This window comes from Cygnus olor, chromosome 1 (assembly GCF_009769625.2).
Source record: "Cygnus olor isolate bCygOlo1 chromosome 1, bCygOlo1.pri.v2, whole genome shotgun sequence".
NCBI lineage: Eukaryota > Metazoa > Chordata > Aves > Anseriformes > Anatidae > Cygnus > Cygnus olor.
Genome location: NC_049169.1, coordinates 78096790 through 78116354, shown reverse-complemented (window position 1 = coordinate 78116354; position 19565 = coordinate 78096790). Strand labels below are relative to the sequence as shown.

The 19565-nt window shown below is 40.0% G+C and overlaps 1 protein-coding gene across 3 annotated transcripts in view; it reads left to right on the top strand.

Annotated features, from left to right (window-relative positions):
- The window catches only part of SOX5 (SRY-box transcription factor 5), a 645390-nt gene that overhangs the window by 140716 nt on the left and 485109 nt on the right, over positions 1-19565 (top strand). For all 3 annotated transcript variants that reach the window (XM_040565762.1, XM_040565757.1, XM_040565750.1), the window contains one exon: positions 14203-14289. The gene's annotated coding sequence lies outside the window, so the exon portion shown is untranslated. The remainder of the gene's footprint in view (positions 1-14202; positions 14290-19565) is intronic.

Here is a 19565-nt window from a genome sequence, read left to right as displayed (position 1 = left end):
GAGCAAAAGGAAATTCCCATTATTTCAATCCTGGAGCTCACTGTGGTGATCATTAGTACAAGCCAGTGTGATTTTTTTTTTTCTCCTCAGTGAGGGCACACTCACCCACCTCATGAGGTGTAACAGCATAGTACTTACCACACACCAGAGCACACATTAAAATCTGCCCCAGTGATGCATTTTGTTACACATGGCTGTAGTGGAAGTGTCTGAGAACGTCTGGATGAGATCAGTCTACCAGTGCATATACACTGTAAGACAATGTGTAGTTGGTATTAAAGGTTATTTATGGGTTGTGGGTTTGGGTGGTGGCTTTTTGTGTGTGTGCGCGCACCTTTTTGTTGTGTTTGTGTCAGATGCATTTACCTAATGAATGGCAGTGTTGTAAAGCAACAGACTGTGATTGGGGAATAAATCATGGGAATACACTGAGCTGACATAGATCTTTTCCCAGCTGAGAACGAAGCATCTTTCTCTAGGCTTAACTGGCAAAACTACCTGCATGCCATCAGGATCCCGGTTAGAATCAATACTGTGAGAAGTACGAGCACATACAACGGCAGGGTTCAAAATCTTGTAACTGAGTAAGTACACGCTGGTGTCTGGCCAGCACCTGACAGACAAAGCAGTCAGTGTCAGAGCAAGAAAGCACGGTGGAGCTTTCTTGTGAGCTGCATAAGGGCTGGGATGGAAGTTCTGCTCAGTAAGTAGTAAAAGTACTGAAATCAGGAGAAGACAAGTCTGTTTTCCCAAAGATGAAGCAAACCAAACTATAACATGGAAAAAAGAGGCTTTTGTTCATACCCATGGTTAAATCAATGAGAATTATGCCAGTGAGTTTAAAAGGGGAGATGTTCGAGCATCTGATACACTTCTCTGGCACCAACAGAGAGTCCTCCATCATGTGTAGAGAGCACTTTTCTCCAGCCGTAGAAGCCAAAGTCTTCTCAGGACCTCACATGTATAGCATGGGGTCAAAAACAATGTCTGCTCTTATCCCACCTTCTTAAAACACCAAGGAGTGGTTATCTCTTCCAGCTGTTATTGACAGGAGAGCCTCTGTTCAGGGCCCAGGGTGAGAGCACCACGTATTTGTGCACGTGTGCGCTAATCCACAAATGGCTCATATTTTAAATAGCATCTATTGTGTGTTTCTTACCAGTGGGTAAGAAGCTGGAAGTGTTGACACGTATTCCATGTACTTAAAAGAATATTTTAACTGCTGGCACCCTTTAGCAGCTTATTCTTGGTGGTGGTAAACATAATGGCAAGAATGTGCTGCACAAGGAGAAGAAAGAAATGGTCAAAATATGACTGCATATTATTCTGTTTTTGTAGTATGTGCGTGTTTGTTCATGTGTGTGTAAACATACCCTGCAGAATCAGAGTATACAGCAACACGGAAGATGTTACTAGCACATGTATATAATGTATGGTATTACATACAGAAATTGTTTGTTAAATGAACACTAAGATTGTGAAGTCAGGCACTCAAAGCATAGGAAATGCCAGAATTAGATTTGCCTGCACAACCTTAATTCAGCCCCTTTGTGCATATGCATTATGATACAGTCTTTAATTACACGATCACATATCAGACCACTGAAATGATGGTGCTGACAGAATGAGAAGATATTCAGTATTTTTTTAATCCTTATTGTTTGTGTGGCCCTGTGGCAAGCACGATCTGTACACATTTAAACCCTATCTTGAAAAAAGCAATTCCATAATATTCAAATAATAAACACATGTGAAAATTACTAACTTTTTTACATACTTCTCTGTGATTTTTATCACTATATTATTTGAATATGGATGTTAATTTGTTCTCACAATATCCATCTTGATGGTATGTATTCATTTTCCAGATATGGAAAATTTTTTTTTGAAGGGGATGAAAACAGACCAGCTCACTCAAAACCTGCCTAAGTAGTTACAATTGACCTAAAACCCTGGCAGCAATCCAGTTCATTTCAGTCTGCCTTAATCTGTTTTTTTATTTGTCAGGGGGGTTCCTGGACCACCTGAAAACATTTGAACCCACCTACCCCCGAGAAATGCCCTTCCCACCTGGCTTGGGGGAACACTGAGAAAAAGCATTTTTGTGCCCCCTTTCTGAAGCTGAGCTACCATGCATCCAGCAAGACAAGAGCCCTGCAGCAAGCCAGGGACCGAGCTGGCCTGGCTATAGCGTGGATGCTCAGCGCTCGGAGGGACAGGGCCTTGAATGGAGTGGTTGGTCCCATGGAGAGATACAGGCACTTAGCCTGATGTTAGCAGAAGAGAAGGTACATAGCTTAAGCAAAAAGGATCCTTGCTGAAGGGTGCTTTTCTGTCAGTGGATAGAGGGAAACAGAGTTCAGTTGGACTAGACTTCTCCTGGCCGCACCTCAGAGGCGTCCCCTCTGTCTCCACTGGATGTAGCGGGAAGCTAACTGCATTTGAGCCACATCTGACTTTTCAAAGTGTTGTTTTCACTTTATTTCAGCTGTCTGTATCTATAAAATATAGCAACAGTTGACTGCAAAATACAGCGTCTACACATAACATTCAGGTGTATCGGGTCAGAAAATGGGGCATGGCTGGCTAAGGGTTTCCTGCACAGACTTAGGATTCCTCCAAACTGTCCACGTTGAGCTTGCAAATCTCTTCCTTGTTCAATACTCACATTCCAGTACCTAAAATGAATGAGTTAATGGTCCAGCAGGCAACTTTGTTTTTAAGTATGCAACTCATGTTCATTCCCAGAGCTGGCCCTTCTTGGGTGATATCCTACTAGAAAAAATTGGAATGTGATCATGTAATTAGAGAGCATCGCAATGCATATGCACAAAGACCGAAAGCTCATGCTTTTAATGGCTAAATTAGGAATTATTGTACAATCTTAAGTCTAGTATTTTGCAACTGTTGAATGCTCACTTTTATTCAGCCTTTTTTAACAAGAATGTGTTTTGTAATGTAAAACTGAGGAATAAAAATACAATGTGGAGCTCTGCTGCCCTTTCCTCTAAGTTGTTAGAGGGGGTTACTTACAGATTTTCAGTAGAGGGCACCACCACTTGGGCCAGCAGAGTACTTGCTGGTAGTAGGCTGTTACTTGCTATTAGCTAGGGGCAGCAGAGGATGGGCTGTGTTGGTCAGAAGTCCAGCATGTACCCCAGACTCTGGGGGTAGCGTCCCCTGGCAGCACTGACGCATTCTGCCATGTACTCTAACTTTTTTTTTTTTTTTTTTTTTTACTTTTTCATCTTCACTTGTGATTCTTGCTCCTCAGCTTCTGCTGGCCCCATTGCTCTTTTTTTTTTTTTTTTTTTTTCCCTCAGTGCTCCTTTTTTGTGTTTTAGGTCTTTTCATTAAGTTGCTTTGTCTGTCTTTACTATTTCACAGAATCACAGAATTGTAGGGGTTGGAAGGGACCTCTAGAGATCATCGGGTCCAACCCCCCTGCCAAAGCAGGTTCCCTAGAGCAGGTTGCCCAGGAAGGCGTCCAGACAGGCCTTGAATATCTCCATAGAAGGAGACTCCACAACCTCCCTGGGCAGCCTGTTCCAGTGCTCTGTCACCCTCACTGTGAAGAAGTTCTTTTGCATGTTGGTGTGGAACTTCCTGTGATCCATTTTGTGGCCATTGCCCCTTGTCCTGCCCCCACAGACCACTGAAAAGAGGGTGGCCAAATCCCTCTGTCTCCCACACTTGAGGTATTTATAAACATTAATATAAAACGTTAATTATTAAACATTAATAAGATCCCCTCTCAGTCTTCTTTTCTCAAGGCTGAACAGACCCAGGTCTCTCAGCCTTTCCTCACAGGGCAGATGCTCCAGGCCCCATATCATCTTTGTGGCCCTCCATGGGACCCTTTCCAGGAGATCCCTGTCTTTTTTGTACTGGGGAGTCCAGAACTGGACACAGTACTCCAGGTGAGGCCTGACCAGGGCAGAGTAGGGGGGGAGGATCACCTCCATTGACCTGTTGGCCACACTCCTTTTAATGCACGCCAGGATCCCATTGGCCTTCTTGGCCACCAGGGCACACTGCTGGCTCATGACCAACCTGTCCTCCATGAGGACCCCTAGGTCCTTCTCCGCAGAGCTCCTCTCCATCAGGTAAGGAAGCAAACGACAGGGTGTGAGGTTTTGCTCCTTCTAGCTCTGTCCAGTGCTAACACCTGGGAGCTTTCTGGTGACCCAGAAGAGCAGCCGGAGGAAAGGTTTGTGAAGCCCTGTGGGGGGAGCAGGTTGGTTGGCACGGCAGAGGTGGATGTAGCGTGCCCAATGTAACAGGCTGGTCACTCTGTTACACTGATTTTCAGCAGATCTTTTCTGCATGTGTGCAAACTGAAAGCCCCATCTTCCACAGACTTAGCATTCAGGTGGCTGGTAGCAAAGGACAAGTCACAAAACTGTCACACTCCCGAGACAGATTTCAAGGACACTGAACAGCATTTTAAGCTGAATCACTGGTTTAAGCCAGGGCATCCTAGGAAAAGGCACGTGGCTCAGGTCATGAACAGTACTGCATTTAGGCACTAGAGTTCAGTTTTTGATTTGTATACTCACTGTTGTGGTGGTACTAGCTGCTGCATTTATTTTATTATATATAAAATGTATGGGGTATTAGGCTATCTCCAATTAGGAGTGGGGCGTTTCTGGCAAAGCGGAGGTCAAGGCTTGCCCACTAGTGGTGTGCCTCCTGCTGATACTTAGAACAAGTATTTGGGGAGAAATGCAAACTGTAACAGGGCTTTTACAGCAAGGGCTGTAAGAACTCTGTCCTCGTGAGAGGACAATCAGAGATTTAATGTATTACTCCAAATGTTACTTTGCCTTTTATTACAGAGCTGCTTGGGCTGACTGGCTGTATGCAGCATGGTTACTGAAGTAAGAAATACTGCTTTGCATTCAAGAAAGCAGATTTTCATGGTTGCATCTGAAAACAAAACAAAACAAAAAAAAACCAGCTGAAATAAGCCAAACTGTAACAACATAATCAATGATACCAATTTTCAAAAATAATTCATATTAAACTACTATAATACAAGTTTGGGGGATGTGAGATACAGCCATATGTGGAGATTCTAGTCAGCCTGTTGTTTTGGTGATAATATACTGTGAGGGGGGATGAGGATTTGCTTCTTTGCCAGTTTTAATAGAGGCAAGGTAACTAATTTGATTCTGGAGACTCTCATCATGAGTTGCTTGAAGGTGTTCAAATTTGCTTATGAAATAGTCCCTTCTGAGCTAAGGAGATGGAAATGAGACACTAAAAGGCTTTCTTGAAGTGCTTCCATGTTTCTCAGCTCAGAACATCACATTTGATATTAATATTAGGTACTGAGGCAAAGTCATCAGGTAGGAAAGGGAGGAAATGTAGAAATAGTCATTTTCTTATGTGTTTCCTCAGGATGCTATTTTGAGGCTTTAAAAAAAAAAATCATGCTTTGCTGATGAGGCTGCTGTAAACCAGGGAAGTGGCAGATGTAATTTAAGTCCCAGGGCCCTGCCCTAGAAGAGGTCCAATACTGGCAGCATACATATTGCTTATATGAAAGCAAACAGATGGATACATTTGGTCAGTTCTGCTGGGTTCATATGGAAACCTTCAGAATTTTTCCTACTGTTTTAAGTGGAATACTTAAATCTGTTATCTGCTAAGAGTCTGTAATTGTCCACGGTGGGTGCTTTTGTAGCTTTGAAAAGGGAGCATTTCCTTAGTGAGGATGTCTTTGGATCAGATATGTTTATCTAAGTGATGAAAGTTGTCCCTCCCCACCAATTTCCTCCCCACCCCCCCCCCCCCCATGCTCCAGGACCAATTCAGCAACTGCTGAGGGAGTGAGCTGGATTTTTCTCAGCTTCTGTGGCAGGAGAACTGTCAGCTGAGTCTTAATCATGGAGTTATTACTGGTGGTGAAAATGCAGAAGAGAGAAGAAATCCAGCTTGCTTTTCAGATGCTAGATTGATTGCAGAGACAAGTTTTGGTTATTGTTAGCAGGGGGGAGAGGAAGGAGGAGATGGGGAAAACAAAAACATCATATTTTCTTTAATTAAGAAAAACACTAATTTTCTGATACTAATTCATGCTAAATTCCTGTTGACAGTTTTTGATGTCTCCCAATTCAAAACAACTGAAAGCAATCAAGTGAAGGGAGAAGAATGGAGAATCAAAGAGGGGGAGTGTAGCTGTATTAAAAGAATGCAGCTTGAAGCATTAATACTTAGTCTGGATGGGGCGAAAGTGGGATTTATTGGTAATGCCTGGGACTTTTATTTGAGAGTACTCATAGGTTAGTATGTGTGCACACATGTAATGATCTAGTATGTTATCTGTTGCATGAAGGAAAAAATTGAGGTGTGACTCACTCTAAAAGCCAATCATACAGATATGCCAGCATCTGTATTATCATCACCTGACTTTTTTCAAGTGTATAGCATGTAAAAATATATATATATATATATATATATAAATGACAATGCTATCAATGACAGCTCTGTGCAGTATTAAAGTTCTTAAAGAAAATCATTCTTGCATTTGGAATCATGTAAGAAATAGGATACTTTTCTCAGAAAGTGTTTAGCTTTAAAGCTTTCCAGGAAGACTGTAAACAAAACAGAGAGAAAAATGAAATCCCTGATATTAAAAGCATGCTTCTATGAAGATTGCAGTTGTGAGTGCTTCTTTCTTTCTTTTTCTTTTTTTTTTTTAAATTAGACAATTTAGACATTAGAGGCAAAAATTTTCTTATTGCAAATGGGACTTAGAAAAGAAGAGTAGAAGCTGAGCTCGCTCAGAGAGAGAAAGAGGGCTTGAATTTGACAAAAATAATTTCTTCTCTATACCCGTCTTATCCTCCTGAGCTACATGCTTCTCACAGAAACAACTCCACCCACTGGTGCAGAAAATGGCCATCTCTTGTTATCTTCTCTGGAGGTTTTGTTCTGATAATGCTGGGTTTGGGGATTAACATGAGTAGCCCTATCAGAGTTTTAGATATGGTACCAATACAGAAAGATCCATCTATACAATTTAAAATACACCTGTTAACAGAGATTTAACAGCCATTTCATTCTCTACTATTCATCATATTCACACATGGGATATGCATTAACAGACTGAGCTACATCATTTCTATTCTGTAGCAGCATCTCTATGCAGTAATATTTTATGTAGTAATAATTTTCTTCCTATTACAGATTTTCTAACTATGTTAATGGCAGTAGACTGGCCACAGAGACATCCGTGAGAACTACCTTTGCAGTGACATTTAAACAATTTATTTGATCTTGCTTTAGCATACCTAATCATGCCTTTCTTTACGCTGTTGTCGACCTTAGGAGAACTTTGTATGTAATTGTGGGTCTTTCAATCACATTTAACTTTACAAAAAGATATGCAAATTTCTGTGATGTGTTATTTCTGAAGTCTTTGGTATGTGCAGCATATACATGTTCAGTTGGATACCCCTCGACTGCGTGGGCATGTTTGAGTAGCAGCTGCCCAGCAGCTCCAAGGCTGGTGGCTGAGTGCAGCCGTGTCTTAGCTGGGGTTGCTATCTTTTAAGGGTATGAAGTTGTTGGGTATGTACTTGGCATACCCAAAGCAGGAGGTGCTATCAATAAGCATTTTTTTTATGTATGCTAATGAAAAAAAACAGAGCAGAAAAAGGTTGATAATATAAGAGGAGTTCTATATATACTAGTTTACCATGCTGTAATAATTATCAATTGTAATTTAGAGAAACCAAAAAATGTGGATTTCTGGCTGAAATGTGCTGCTGATGTGAGAGTGCTGTTGGCTAAAAGCCTAAAATGATGACTTTTGCTTTGAGAGGACGTATTTCATCATGTACTTGATGTAGTTTTTTCCATGCTTGAGCATATGCAAGAATGCTTGTTCTTGGGATGAGAATGGTTAAAAACCACCCACTAGTACTACGGTTGCTCTGACCTGTATCAGTTACTATCAGAATCAGAAGTCCTGGTGTAAGGAGTTATTTTTTACTAAAAGATAAACCCACATGTTTTAAGTATGTCTTTTTCCATAAACATTTGTAGAATAACATGCAACTTTGCCTGCTTTATTTCATGCCTCTCTTTGCTTCTCAATCCTGGTCATGAAAAACAGAGTCACTGCCTCAGAAAGTGGTGTAAAAAGAAAGCCGGTTGCTTCAATGGGTCAAGCAGCTGGCCTTAGTGTGTGTTTGCACACAATGTGGTGTTACTGAATTACTGAACTGGATTCTTTGTCCATATGTAATAGCTTGTCTACAAACAATAATAATCACGGTACGTGTCACGCTCAGTTCTCAAAAGCACTGGAGCTTCTCTTTTGAAGGGGAAAATTCAAAGCAATCATCAGTTATCCTAAAATTGTCAGTTTTGGTTTCCACGTTCATACCAATTTTAGTGTCTGGTTCTGATTTTTCCATTATCCTGCATCTTATATACAGCTATGGTTTGCTGTTTGAAATGAGTAGTCCAAGGATAAGACGAGGGAAAACCACACTTTCTGTCCTAGGGGTAAAGGGAATTATATGTAGCTCAACTTTCTCAAGTGACAACATTCATTAGGCTGCTACTACAGACATTTGTATGTAGGCACAGATAAGTTGATATTTTCTGGGCACTTCAGTAATAAAATCCTCAATCAACATTTACAGAGGGTGTTAAGCTTTTTTTTTTTTTTTGATTTCTTCGCTTGTCACTTTCAAAAAAAAATATCTTGGATGGAAGTGTGAAACCACAAAGCTAAACCAAGTCCATTCTGACTTTCTTCAGACATACTTTTTCTTTTGCCTCCTTCCCTTGGATACGTGTGTGGGTCCTCCTTAATGTTCTCCTCAACCTACCGCGTTCTGTGTGGTCCCATCTGGTGTCTGTAGTAGTAGCAGCCTGACTGTTGCAGAGTGAAGAGTACCTTAGCCATCTTTAAACCAAAAGGAAAAGAAATAAAATACAGAATTGAAGCTATGAGTGTGGGCAGGAAAGAGGTAGCCCTTCCTATTGATTTTTATTTGCTATTTTTTTCTCATATGATATTTTAGTCTTGTTTTTTTGGTTTAGTTTTTATTTGTTTGGGCAAGTTTCTTGCCATTTACCTTTGCATTTGCATCTCCTATTGATTGGCAATTTTTAAACTGTTTATTGTGCTCTTTTGTTTAGCTGTTCAAGAGCTAAAACAAAAGCCACCAGGCCCTGTGAGGGACACATTTGCATGCGGCGAGCGTTGCCTGAGGAAAAAGTAATTGCTAATGCATATTTATGTGACACAAATTTGCCATTTGTTTATGCATAAAATTATCAATAGTGCAGGGCGGCCCAGCCGTAGAAAATGGTGACCTTTTTAGCTTAATAAATAGAAATCAGCTGTTATTGTGAAGAGATCAGCCATTTATTCCGTGTTGAGGGACACTGTCAGGAAAATGTAGATTGGTGCCGGCAATATCATTAAATGGAGGGCCAGTGACCCTTTCGGTATAGTCTATTATACTTTATCTAATAGGCGATAAATGACTCTGGTTGGCAAATAGATTTAAAAAAAAAAAAAAACACACCAACACCACCAACAAAAAAACCCACAACTCCTCCAGACCTTTCTCATTCCTCAGCCTTATGAACAGGTAGTAGATACTGATGAGGTAATCTTGCACAAGCCTGCTGGTGGTATTTTTCTAGCAAAAGAGTGACTTAAAGATAATAAAACCCAACCCCCCAAACCCACTCTGTTTAAACTTGTTTTGACTGTTTGGGGTTGGAGTGGGTAAAATGACCGAAGCCAGCATGTGATTCTCCCTAGTCCACGCCACCATAAGCAATATTCTGGAAGGCCCAATCGTTAATCTTATTTTGGCTCCTGAAATGAGAGCTCATCGTCTGGAAGTAGAAGGTAGGGTTGTTTCTGAAGACAACACGTTTTCAAAAACAGGGATTTTTTTCCTCATCTTTGTACAGTTTTTAAAGAGTGGATAAGAATTTGCAAGATTATACCTCAAGACACTGAAGACTTCACAGGCAGAATGGTTGCTCAGGAGATGTAGCAAAACAGTCTTGATGCTTCTCCACTAATTCACCTCAACCTTAATAGGCAGGCTTAAGACTTGAAGAGTCTCAAAACTAACAGCCGTAAGCCTCAGGAAGTTCATGTGAAACCGAAAGTACACGCTGAAAACCCCACGTTTCTGTTTCTCTCTCATTCTGTTCTGCATAGTGCACTGCACCGTGCATAACTGGAAGCAGCTTTATCCACCCCACAGGTGAAATATGGAGAGATGTGAGTCACAGTAACTGTAAATGGTTGTGTTTTTGGTGCATGATGGACTGGGCGTTCAGTTTCTATCCCCAGGAAATATCCACTAGATGTTTGTGCTGGCAGTATTTTACTTCTGAAAGGCTATGTTAGATGATGATGAGATAACTGGGCTGTCTATGTGGATAAGGCTAGGTGAGATGAAATCCCACCCGTTACCACAGTGGGACTGCTCACCTTCAGGAGCTGGAGACGTGCCTCTGCCCACCCCTCTCCCTTGGGCTTACAGAACATCCTGACGTTGTTCTGTGCTGTGGAAGGGCAGATCAGAGGCATCTTGAGACTTTGCTCTGTTTGCTTCCTAAAAACCTGCCACAATCTGATGTCATCCTTCCGGAAAAGCCACCACAATGATGGCACTGAGTGGCATCTTCCTGGCAGCCTCAGTAAAGTGGCAAAGGAGTGAACGGGATGAAGAAACCTGCCAACTGTGTCAGTGGAAAACTCTGGGAGACAGGGCCGTGTGGGGCTGATGGTGTGGAGGTTGTGGTCGGAGGCAGGGCTTCTGTCCTGGAGGCTGTGTCACTCTCATTTTCACTGCTGTCAAAGCTCAGGAAGAGTTTGTGTTGTTGTTGTTCTGCGGTTGTTTGTTTTTAATAGTAAAAACTACTGATATATCATATGGATCATAAAACATAGTATAGAATATATATGAGTACGTAATACAGAACACTATAATAATGTCGTAAAAGGCTTTGTTAAGAATATGTGCTACTGTTCGAGACTTCATACCAATGTTTCCTTGTGTATCAGGACAGTTCGTTTGTGTTTCTCTCTGCACTTAATTCCTGTGCACAGAGCTCTCACCTCGTTCTGGAATGCTGCCCTTCTCATCCCAAATAATGGGCTCCAAACCATGTTGCAGTATAAAAAATATTAAAAAGAGGAAAAAAAAAAAAGTACAGTAGGACATGTTATGGAAATGGAGAGAAGGTGAAAGAAAAGCTAAAAGTATGAATTTGTGGGGTGCATCCTATGAAATCACAGATAAGGTCACAGATAAGGTGCAATGAAATTTAATTACAGAGTAGGATCTAGTTTGTTGGGTTTTTTTCTGGTTCTGTCACTGCTCTCAGAACCGTAACCAAGAACCAAAGTTTCTGAAATCTTTTTAAGCATTTGGGGATTGCCTTATATTTTCATTAATAACAGCTATAATTATATGGTATTTTTACCTTTATATACATATTAACTTTACTTAAAGCTTTGCTTATTCCAAGTATTTTTTTTCCAAAGGCTCCTTTCTCATAGGGATAGCCCCAGCTCTGCTCCTGAAGAAACTCTGTCTGTACATCAAAACTCACAGCCAGTCATTAGCCTAAGTTTTACTTTTTCTTTTCAGTCATTAAAAAAAAGACTTTTGAAGTATGCTATTTGACACCAAGTAGAAAGATTTATGTAGATAAAATTAACAAGTAGAATATTTTGAAGTGTATTTTATGGGAATAAATTGTGGGCCCACACTGTTGTAAATTAACCAGGCTCTACCTGAGATTCTAGCTCAGGATATTACTACTATTTTCACAGTTGTGGTGGTGATGGATGTTTTTATTCCCTGATTTTTCTCGTATCTGTAATTGCTCAGGTGCTTCGGCCTACTTGTGGAAGAGCCTGTGCTAAGTACAGGGAAACAGAAAACAAGGCTTCTTCAAAAATGTAAAAATATCTAGGTTTATGGAAAGTCACAAAAGTTTTCTAAAGAAGAGTTGCTTGAGGGAGCAGATAGGTCAGACACAAGACAAGGATGAGCAAGTATCAGTGATCAAAGCTTTTAGTCAAAGACACAAGAATGAGTAAAATGACTGTTGCTTTTTCTTTGTAATTCTGCTTACATGAAGAAGACATGGGGCATCACTGCCTTGGTTCTAGGCTGCTGGCAAAGACAAAAATATGTAGGGGAATATTTGTTTACTGTGAAGGGCTACAGGTCTGATCTTCCTGTGATGTGTCATAATTGTCCCGGGATCTGATCCTAGGTAGGAATGAGTGGAATGGGGCTTGTTCCTTCTTCAGCTCTGGGCATGTGTCAGTTGTATTAATAATGTGTTAGGGTAGGAAGATGAAGGACAAATTTTATGTTGTGCTAATTAGTTGATGAACATTTAGTAAGATAACCAACCTGATGGAAGAGTTAAGTAATTAGTATTTTCTGGTTCTCTGGGATGTGGTTAACCAGGTAGTCTGGTAGGTCCTCCAGATCCTTCCTTTTTAAGGAAATTTTGCTGGCTTTCCCTCACTGAAGACTGACTGTTTTCCCCCTTCTTTGACATGATTTATTGGAAAAGCCCATAGAGGTATTCATCTTGCTAAGAGCAAAATTTCATGTTTGAGTAAACTTCTGTGTAAAATATAGAGAACACATTTCTGCTTGCTCATTTGACTGCTGAAAAGCAAAGTAGGAAATGGAGGTTTGTCCTAACAAGGCTTGCCTGCATGCAGAGCTCAGTATTGAACCAGGAATGGCTGTCTTTCGAAACCTTGCCCACCAAGCTGCTTTTGGTGCCTCTTGTTTTCCCTGAATGCTGTCAGAGCTGTAGGGCTGGCAAAGTAGTTGTATCCAGTTAAACCAGTAGAGAAAGTGTTTGGTTTTATGTGTTGAGGTTACTGACTGCAGAATTTGGTTGTGGGTTTTGGGGTGTGTACTGTGTTGATGAATAAATATAAACGCTTGTTTTCTATTCCAAATGAACTATTTTGGTTAGACTAGATTGATATTAATCAAAAACCATAACACAGCTTAGGGATGCAAAACCTGGCCACCACTGGCCACCTGAGATGGTGCGGGCTTTGGCTTGTGTGAACTTGACACATTAGGGTCTCAAGGATGATCACAGACTCATGCAACTGTCTTCACGTGATCCAGTTAAATAATGGTAGTATGAATATTTTATGTGTTCAAACCACTGCTTTGATATGCACTTGGGAGTCATGTAAAGCCTATTTTCGCTATTTTACAACTAGGTAAACTGAGGCACAGTACTGGGGAGCCTATGGCTAGATAGGGCCACATGGGTCAACCAGCCCCGCTGCACTCTTCCGTGCAACTGTCACGGGCCTCTGCAGGAGGGACTCAGCCCACATGTGCATCTCAGCCTCAAAACATCTTCCTCCTCTGCAATAGGTCTGTGTCCTCTCTCCCCTCTTCAACAACTTGGGAATAAAACAGCAGCAGCCCCAACTACAGCAAGTGCCTGGATCTGGGGTGCATCACACTCCTGAACCATGCAGGATGAGGTGGGGTTTGGGAAGTCACGCTGTCCAGCTTTAGTTGTTGAAGTTTAGGGCTTGCTGTCTCAGTTCGTGGAGATGCCTCCCCAAAACTCAGGTGCTACTTGGAGACTCTGGAGGCAGGGGTCTAAGTCACAGGGCAAGTACATGAATAACCCCTAGTCACAGGGTAACAGCTGAAAGCAGAAGCAGAAGGCTGCTTGCTCCAAGTCCCATCCTTGCACCACTAACCATGCTAAGCAGTCTAATCACACATGCACGTTATACTGGAGATAGAAGAAACAGAATCGATGAGTGTAGGTTAGCTGTTCAAACACTCAAGCGAAACAGGAGTATGCAGTCCTATCTTTCTTCTGGTTTGAGCTTCATATTGATTTATCATGATAAAAGGTGCCACTTTAGTTCTAATAATGTCTATTTTTCTTTTCTTTCTTTTTTTTTTTTTTCTTTTGCTATTACATATTTCTATGGCAGCTTTTACATGTGATATATTTTGGGTCACACATTAATTTACACCAGCCTCTGTTCTGCAAAAAAAAGTTCATGAACTAAACGAAAAGCGATGGGGAGGGGGATGTCTAGCAGAGCCCAGGGTTTTGTTTCATGTTTTGGATGCATTTTCTTTTTAAAATAAAATTGTTGATATGCATTTGCTTTTATTTTTCTAGCCTTCCTCTTGCTGGTGACCGGGTTCCTGTTTGATCCTGTTTACAAGCTTCCAAAGATTGAAAATAACCCCAACTCCTCTGCATTAGGTAGGAAAACAAAACCATATAAAGACATACTGCAATTACTCTGGAGGGCTAGCAATATGGAAGAGTGTGGTGTGAAGGAAGAGCTTGTGGAGAAAAAGGAGAAGGTTACTAGGTTACCACAAAAGACATTAGTGTACACAATTTTTCTCACCCACTCTTTTGGGCTGGGGAGGAGTGGGCAGATCAGCAAGTAAAAAAGGATGTTCTTCAGGATGTGTATTTCCATGTAGATGTTTTAAGTTTATCTGTACTGTCTGTTACTTGTTCAAGCAGTTTTGCAGTTCTATTTCAATGTATTCAAAACCTCCCAAGATATAATTTTGAAAGATTAGCTGGGGGAGGGGAGGTGTTTTTTGTTTGTTTGTTTTCTTTAGAAACTTACTGGCAAGATAAAGAATTTTTCCCTGAATTATTATAAACTTCTAGATATACATGCAATATTTTATTAGTATTGGTGTGTAAGTAGACATATCCTAAGTAATAAATTTTTACAAGCACTTTATAAAATGAAATACTTTACAGTTAAGGAGAGTGGGTGGAGGGAGAGCAATTCAGTTAAATGTTGTTTTGGGCCTGACAGGAGACTCAGCTATAGGTAATTCCACAGTTAGTGCATCGCGTTGATCCCATAGTAGTCCATGCTTAACCTGGCTGACATGAATAGTAAATATTTGCAGAGTTATGGATTCAAAGATAAGTACCTTCTTAAGGTGTTTTTATTTTGATTGTTATTGTTCTTTATCTTCCTATTGTGAACTTCGGGAGGAGTGGAACATGTCAAATGCTTCCGAGTGCCAGGAGATTACCCTAGCTTTACCTAGCTTGACCAGGTTCCTCTCAGTCATGAATTCTGGTATAGTTTATGCCTTTGCAGAAGGGGAGTGGAAAACACTACCACATCAGACATATACAAATATACAGACAAATACAGCCACAGTGACAGATAGCACTTATGTCTGGTCTTCATGGGTGGAGATAAAAGAAAAGGTATGGAGGGCAGCAGGTAGCTATGACCAGTTTCACTGAGGGCTTAGGGCCAACTCTCAGATGAAACCCTGGGCCAGTTTCTGGATTTCATTATGATTTTGTCCCCATGCAGACGACTATTCCATGGTTCTTGTCAGGAGAAAACTTCTAATCAAGTCTGAATGTAGGGTTATGAGATTAACTGATAATATATTGATGTAAATCAGCTTTTTCTGCTTTGTAGTGATGCTTTAGACACATATCAGACGACAATCTAAGTCAAGGTATTTTAAAGTGATTGATTTAGATACAAAAAGTTTTATGATTCACTTTTCTCTTTTCTAACTGTCAGAAGTCAGCTGTGACGTTCTTGTATTTCTTCCTCTTCTAAGTAAGCCTATCAAAGAAGAAATCACTAATTTACCAACCAGTGCTTAGTAATCAAGGAAGTGAAACTTCTACTTTAGAGAGAGACGAAATTCTTTGCTGAGTTGCTGAATGATTTTAAATAATATAAGCTTTCCATGTTGTACTGGGCAACTGACTTTTTTTTTAAGGCTTTCATTCTGAGAGGGGTCACCAGCCTTTGAGAATGAGCCACTTTGTTGACAAATCTGTCCTCTAAACTGAACGGCGTTAATTAGAACTTGATGCTGCAGATTCTTACTTTTTAATGTGGGTGGTGGTATCAACAAAAAATTATAATGACTTTGATTGAAAATGATTTTAAAAGGTCTGCCACCTGTAGATGAAAATGTGCATTACTACACATGATAATTATCAAGACTGAAGGCCATGACATGATCCGTTGACCTCTTGAAATCAAAACACTTACTGTAAAGAAAAAAGGGCACAGATTTCTCCGGCTATGTTAATATAGCATGTCTGTATATTCAACTATATCAGTACACTGTTATATATATAGGGTAAAAGATACTTTGGATTATCTGTTAGACCCAAATTTTCTGCCTTCTCCTCTGCAGGCTTGTAAATCTCTCGCTAATTTGTATGTTTTGAGATCTTTTTTCTTTTTTTTTTTTTGATCTAATGAAATTGCCAAAAATATTCAGGTGTCTGAGACAGCAGCAAAATGTCTCTGAGCCACCCTACAAAAATAAATGAGTTTTGTGTGTGCAGGATGAAAAAGAATGTGTACAGAAACAGATTTAAGCTTCAGGCTTTCTACAGGGGCATTTGCAGTAAGGGATGGAAGAAATAACCCAGCAACTATCATTGTAAAAATTATGAAAAGCACTTTGATGGTCTTTTTTAAAGTCAGTTCACTAAACAGGGGCCAAAGCAAAAGCCTGAAAGGCAACTCGTAGCTTGCCATTAACAACCTAAGCCCATCGCTGCTCTTTGCAGTTGAGAATGAGTGCTTCTGCATGCAGTAATGGTGAGAAAAACTAAAGGGAAATAAAGGATGCGAATGAAAGATTTTCTGTTTTCATATGAGTACTTGGAACACCAAGCAAGCAAGGAAGCAGCAATTTTAGCTAAGCTTAATGTAATAGAAGACCATTGCACCCAAACTGTCTCAGCAGAACTTCCTGCATAATTAGATTGTAAATCTTCTCAACTGAGGAAGTTTTGCCCAGGGTCAGATTGTCTAAGTAATAATCCATTCTACATAAATTAGAAGGTTTGAACTGCTGGGATACCTTATTATGTTAGATTTTTTTTTTTTATATTCCTAATATAACTAAGGAGAACAAAAGCAACAATTCTTTTTCTTTTCTCTTTTTAATTATGTTACATCTCTTTAACTTTAGACTAACTCAGAAGGCCTTTCCTGTAGGTTTTTGGATTTTTCCTGAGCAATGATGATGAAGTTGCTGCCTAGGCAAATTAATACATTTTTAATATACTTCAGAAAGTGATAGCACAGAATCCTTTGGCTGCCGGATTCTGTGATATCACTTCCTCAGTGAAGCATTTAGTAAGAGATTCTGCTGCTCTTTACTTGTGCTGCAGTTTTTGTGATACTGAAGTTTTTACCTCACACTATGACTCCTTTGTTCTGCAAAGAATAGCATTGCCATCTTCAGGGTAAGAATTAATGGACGTTAATTTACTAACAGCTAGTTTACAGCAAGCAAGCGCCTAAGTTTTTAATTCAATTATTTTCTTTGAGAAAAGGAAGATTGTGGGTACTTGAATTGTATATACAACTATAAGTAAAAGTGACAGGGGCTAAATCCTGAGGTCGTTATGCAGGCAAAAATTGCCTTTGGGATTTCGGTATTTGACCTGCACAAAGAAAACAGTGTTTAGTGTAACACCAATTAATGTGTAGGGACTTGTTCTTGTTTTTTTGTTCTACATCTGACTTTCACTACAAAATGGAAGACTGGCCATCTTTTCAGGAGAGCATATGCTTATTTTTGCAGGAAAAAATAATTTACTGTAGATCTAGAGGGTTTTTTAATCATATTTAAAGCCGTATTTAAGAAGCAGGCATATTGCAGCTTTTGGTCTAGACTCTCATGGTGTCTGTGTATACTCCACTGTTGCTAAAAACCAGGGAGAGGGGATGTAGAGGGACTTGTTGGAAGTGCTCACGATGCTGTGAGGTTCAGGCTGCTGGGGCTATTTTGGGCTTGTGCCGACTCCACAGTCCCTGTTAGGTGCATGCACAAGATCTGGACTCACACAATGATAGTAACTGGTAGCAGGATTGCAAAGTCGGCTTGATCTAGGTTTGTGGTGATTTTTTTTTTGTCAGATGTGCAAGTGTTGAGGCAGTTGAGAGATGAATTAAAAGCTATATGACAAAAATGTTAGCTTCTGTTGTTAATGATGTTTTTAAACATCTGTCTCTTGTTACTGAAAATTCATGTGTAACATTATGGTAATTTTTTTGGAAAGAGAAAAAGGAAACTGTCTGGAGTGGGGGAGGTAAGAATTCGCTATTTCCCATTTACTTCCTGTGTTCAAGGGTAGAAAGTCAGAAATGGAATGGATAATTCTTGGATTTGAAAATGCATGAATATTTTGCCTGGTCCTTGTTCTGTCTGACCTGCTGACCACAGAGTCACCGGGCAGTTTACTCTGCAGAGCGCTGACAGCTGAAGGCAAAGCCTAAATTTTGATGGACACAGCAACCACTCTCAGAGGTCCTGGAAACAAAGATACTCCCAGTCTCAAGGATGTGTGGTCACCCTTCTTTCAACTGTTGTGCAAGGAACAGATTTCAGCATATTTTTTTTTATTCTTATATATCACTGTGAGACCCTAATGGCTGTGGAAAATGAATGCCACTTTAAAAGACACAAGGGAAAGAAATTGAGGATCTTTGAAAGGCTTTTGAAACTGGTATTTCGGGAAAACACCAAAGCATTCAGGTGCCCTTGGAAAATGCTAGAGTAATGGAAATCAGGAGATAAGTGGAAGTCAAAAACAATGTTTTAAAATCCAGACTTGCTCTCATTACTGTCATTATAATCTTTATAAATAAATTACTCTCATATGCTTAAATTGTTCATTTTTATTATTATTATTTATTTAACAGCAAGTAGCAGTGTCTTTTTTCAGGAACTCCAGAAATGAAGAAAAATCAGAAATCAGACCTCCAGACTACTTTTGAGGCAGAAATAATCCAACCATTATTTCTGGTGTAAAAGGTTTGTGAATAGCATCATTTGCCTAGAAGCTGTTTTCCAACCTAATAACTTCCAGAATAATGACCTAAAACTGTTTCCAAGAGGATTAAGGCCCATATAACTATTAGGAAGTATAAGTTTTTGAAAAAGCTTATTTCTGATTGGCTGAGAGATGAGTTCTGATTTAGGCTAAAGCTGCTTGCTTAGGAGAATCAGTTTCAATCTCTCTGAAGTCAAAAGTGTTGAAGTAATCCTCTGGAGACGGATTGTCAGAGGGTTTTATATATAAATATATATGAAGTAGATGTATATATAGATGTTACGTATGGCTATAATGACCTCAAAGATGGTCACTTAACTGTTTTTAACCCATTCAGGACGGTGTTTTAGTCTTTGGCTTGAACTTGTCTTGGGAAAAAAAAGAAAAAAACACACAAAAAAAAGCATTCAAAATGGGTTGAGAACACAGCTGGACACTTAGCTTGTTGGTTAATCATCACCTGAACGCTCTTCATTGAAGAGACTGGAACAGAAATTAAATCTCTGCTGGTATTGCTGTGTTTGTGTTTTTAAGGTTGCACACACATATATACCTTACTCTTGTTAATTGCTTTTTTAGTTAGTGTGACCTGTAAAGAGGAGAGAGGAGAAAAGGTGGGCTCAGAATGACTTGGGAATATCTGCAGCACAGAGGTCAGGCATTAACAG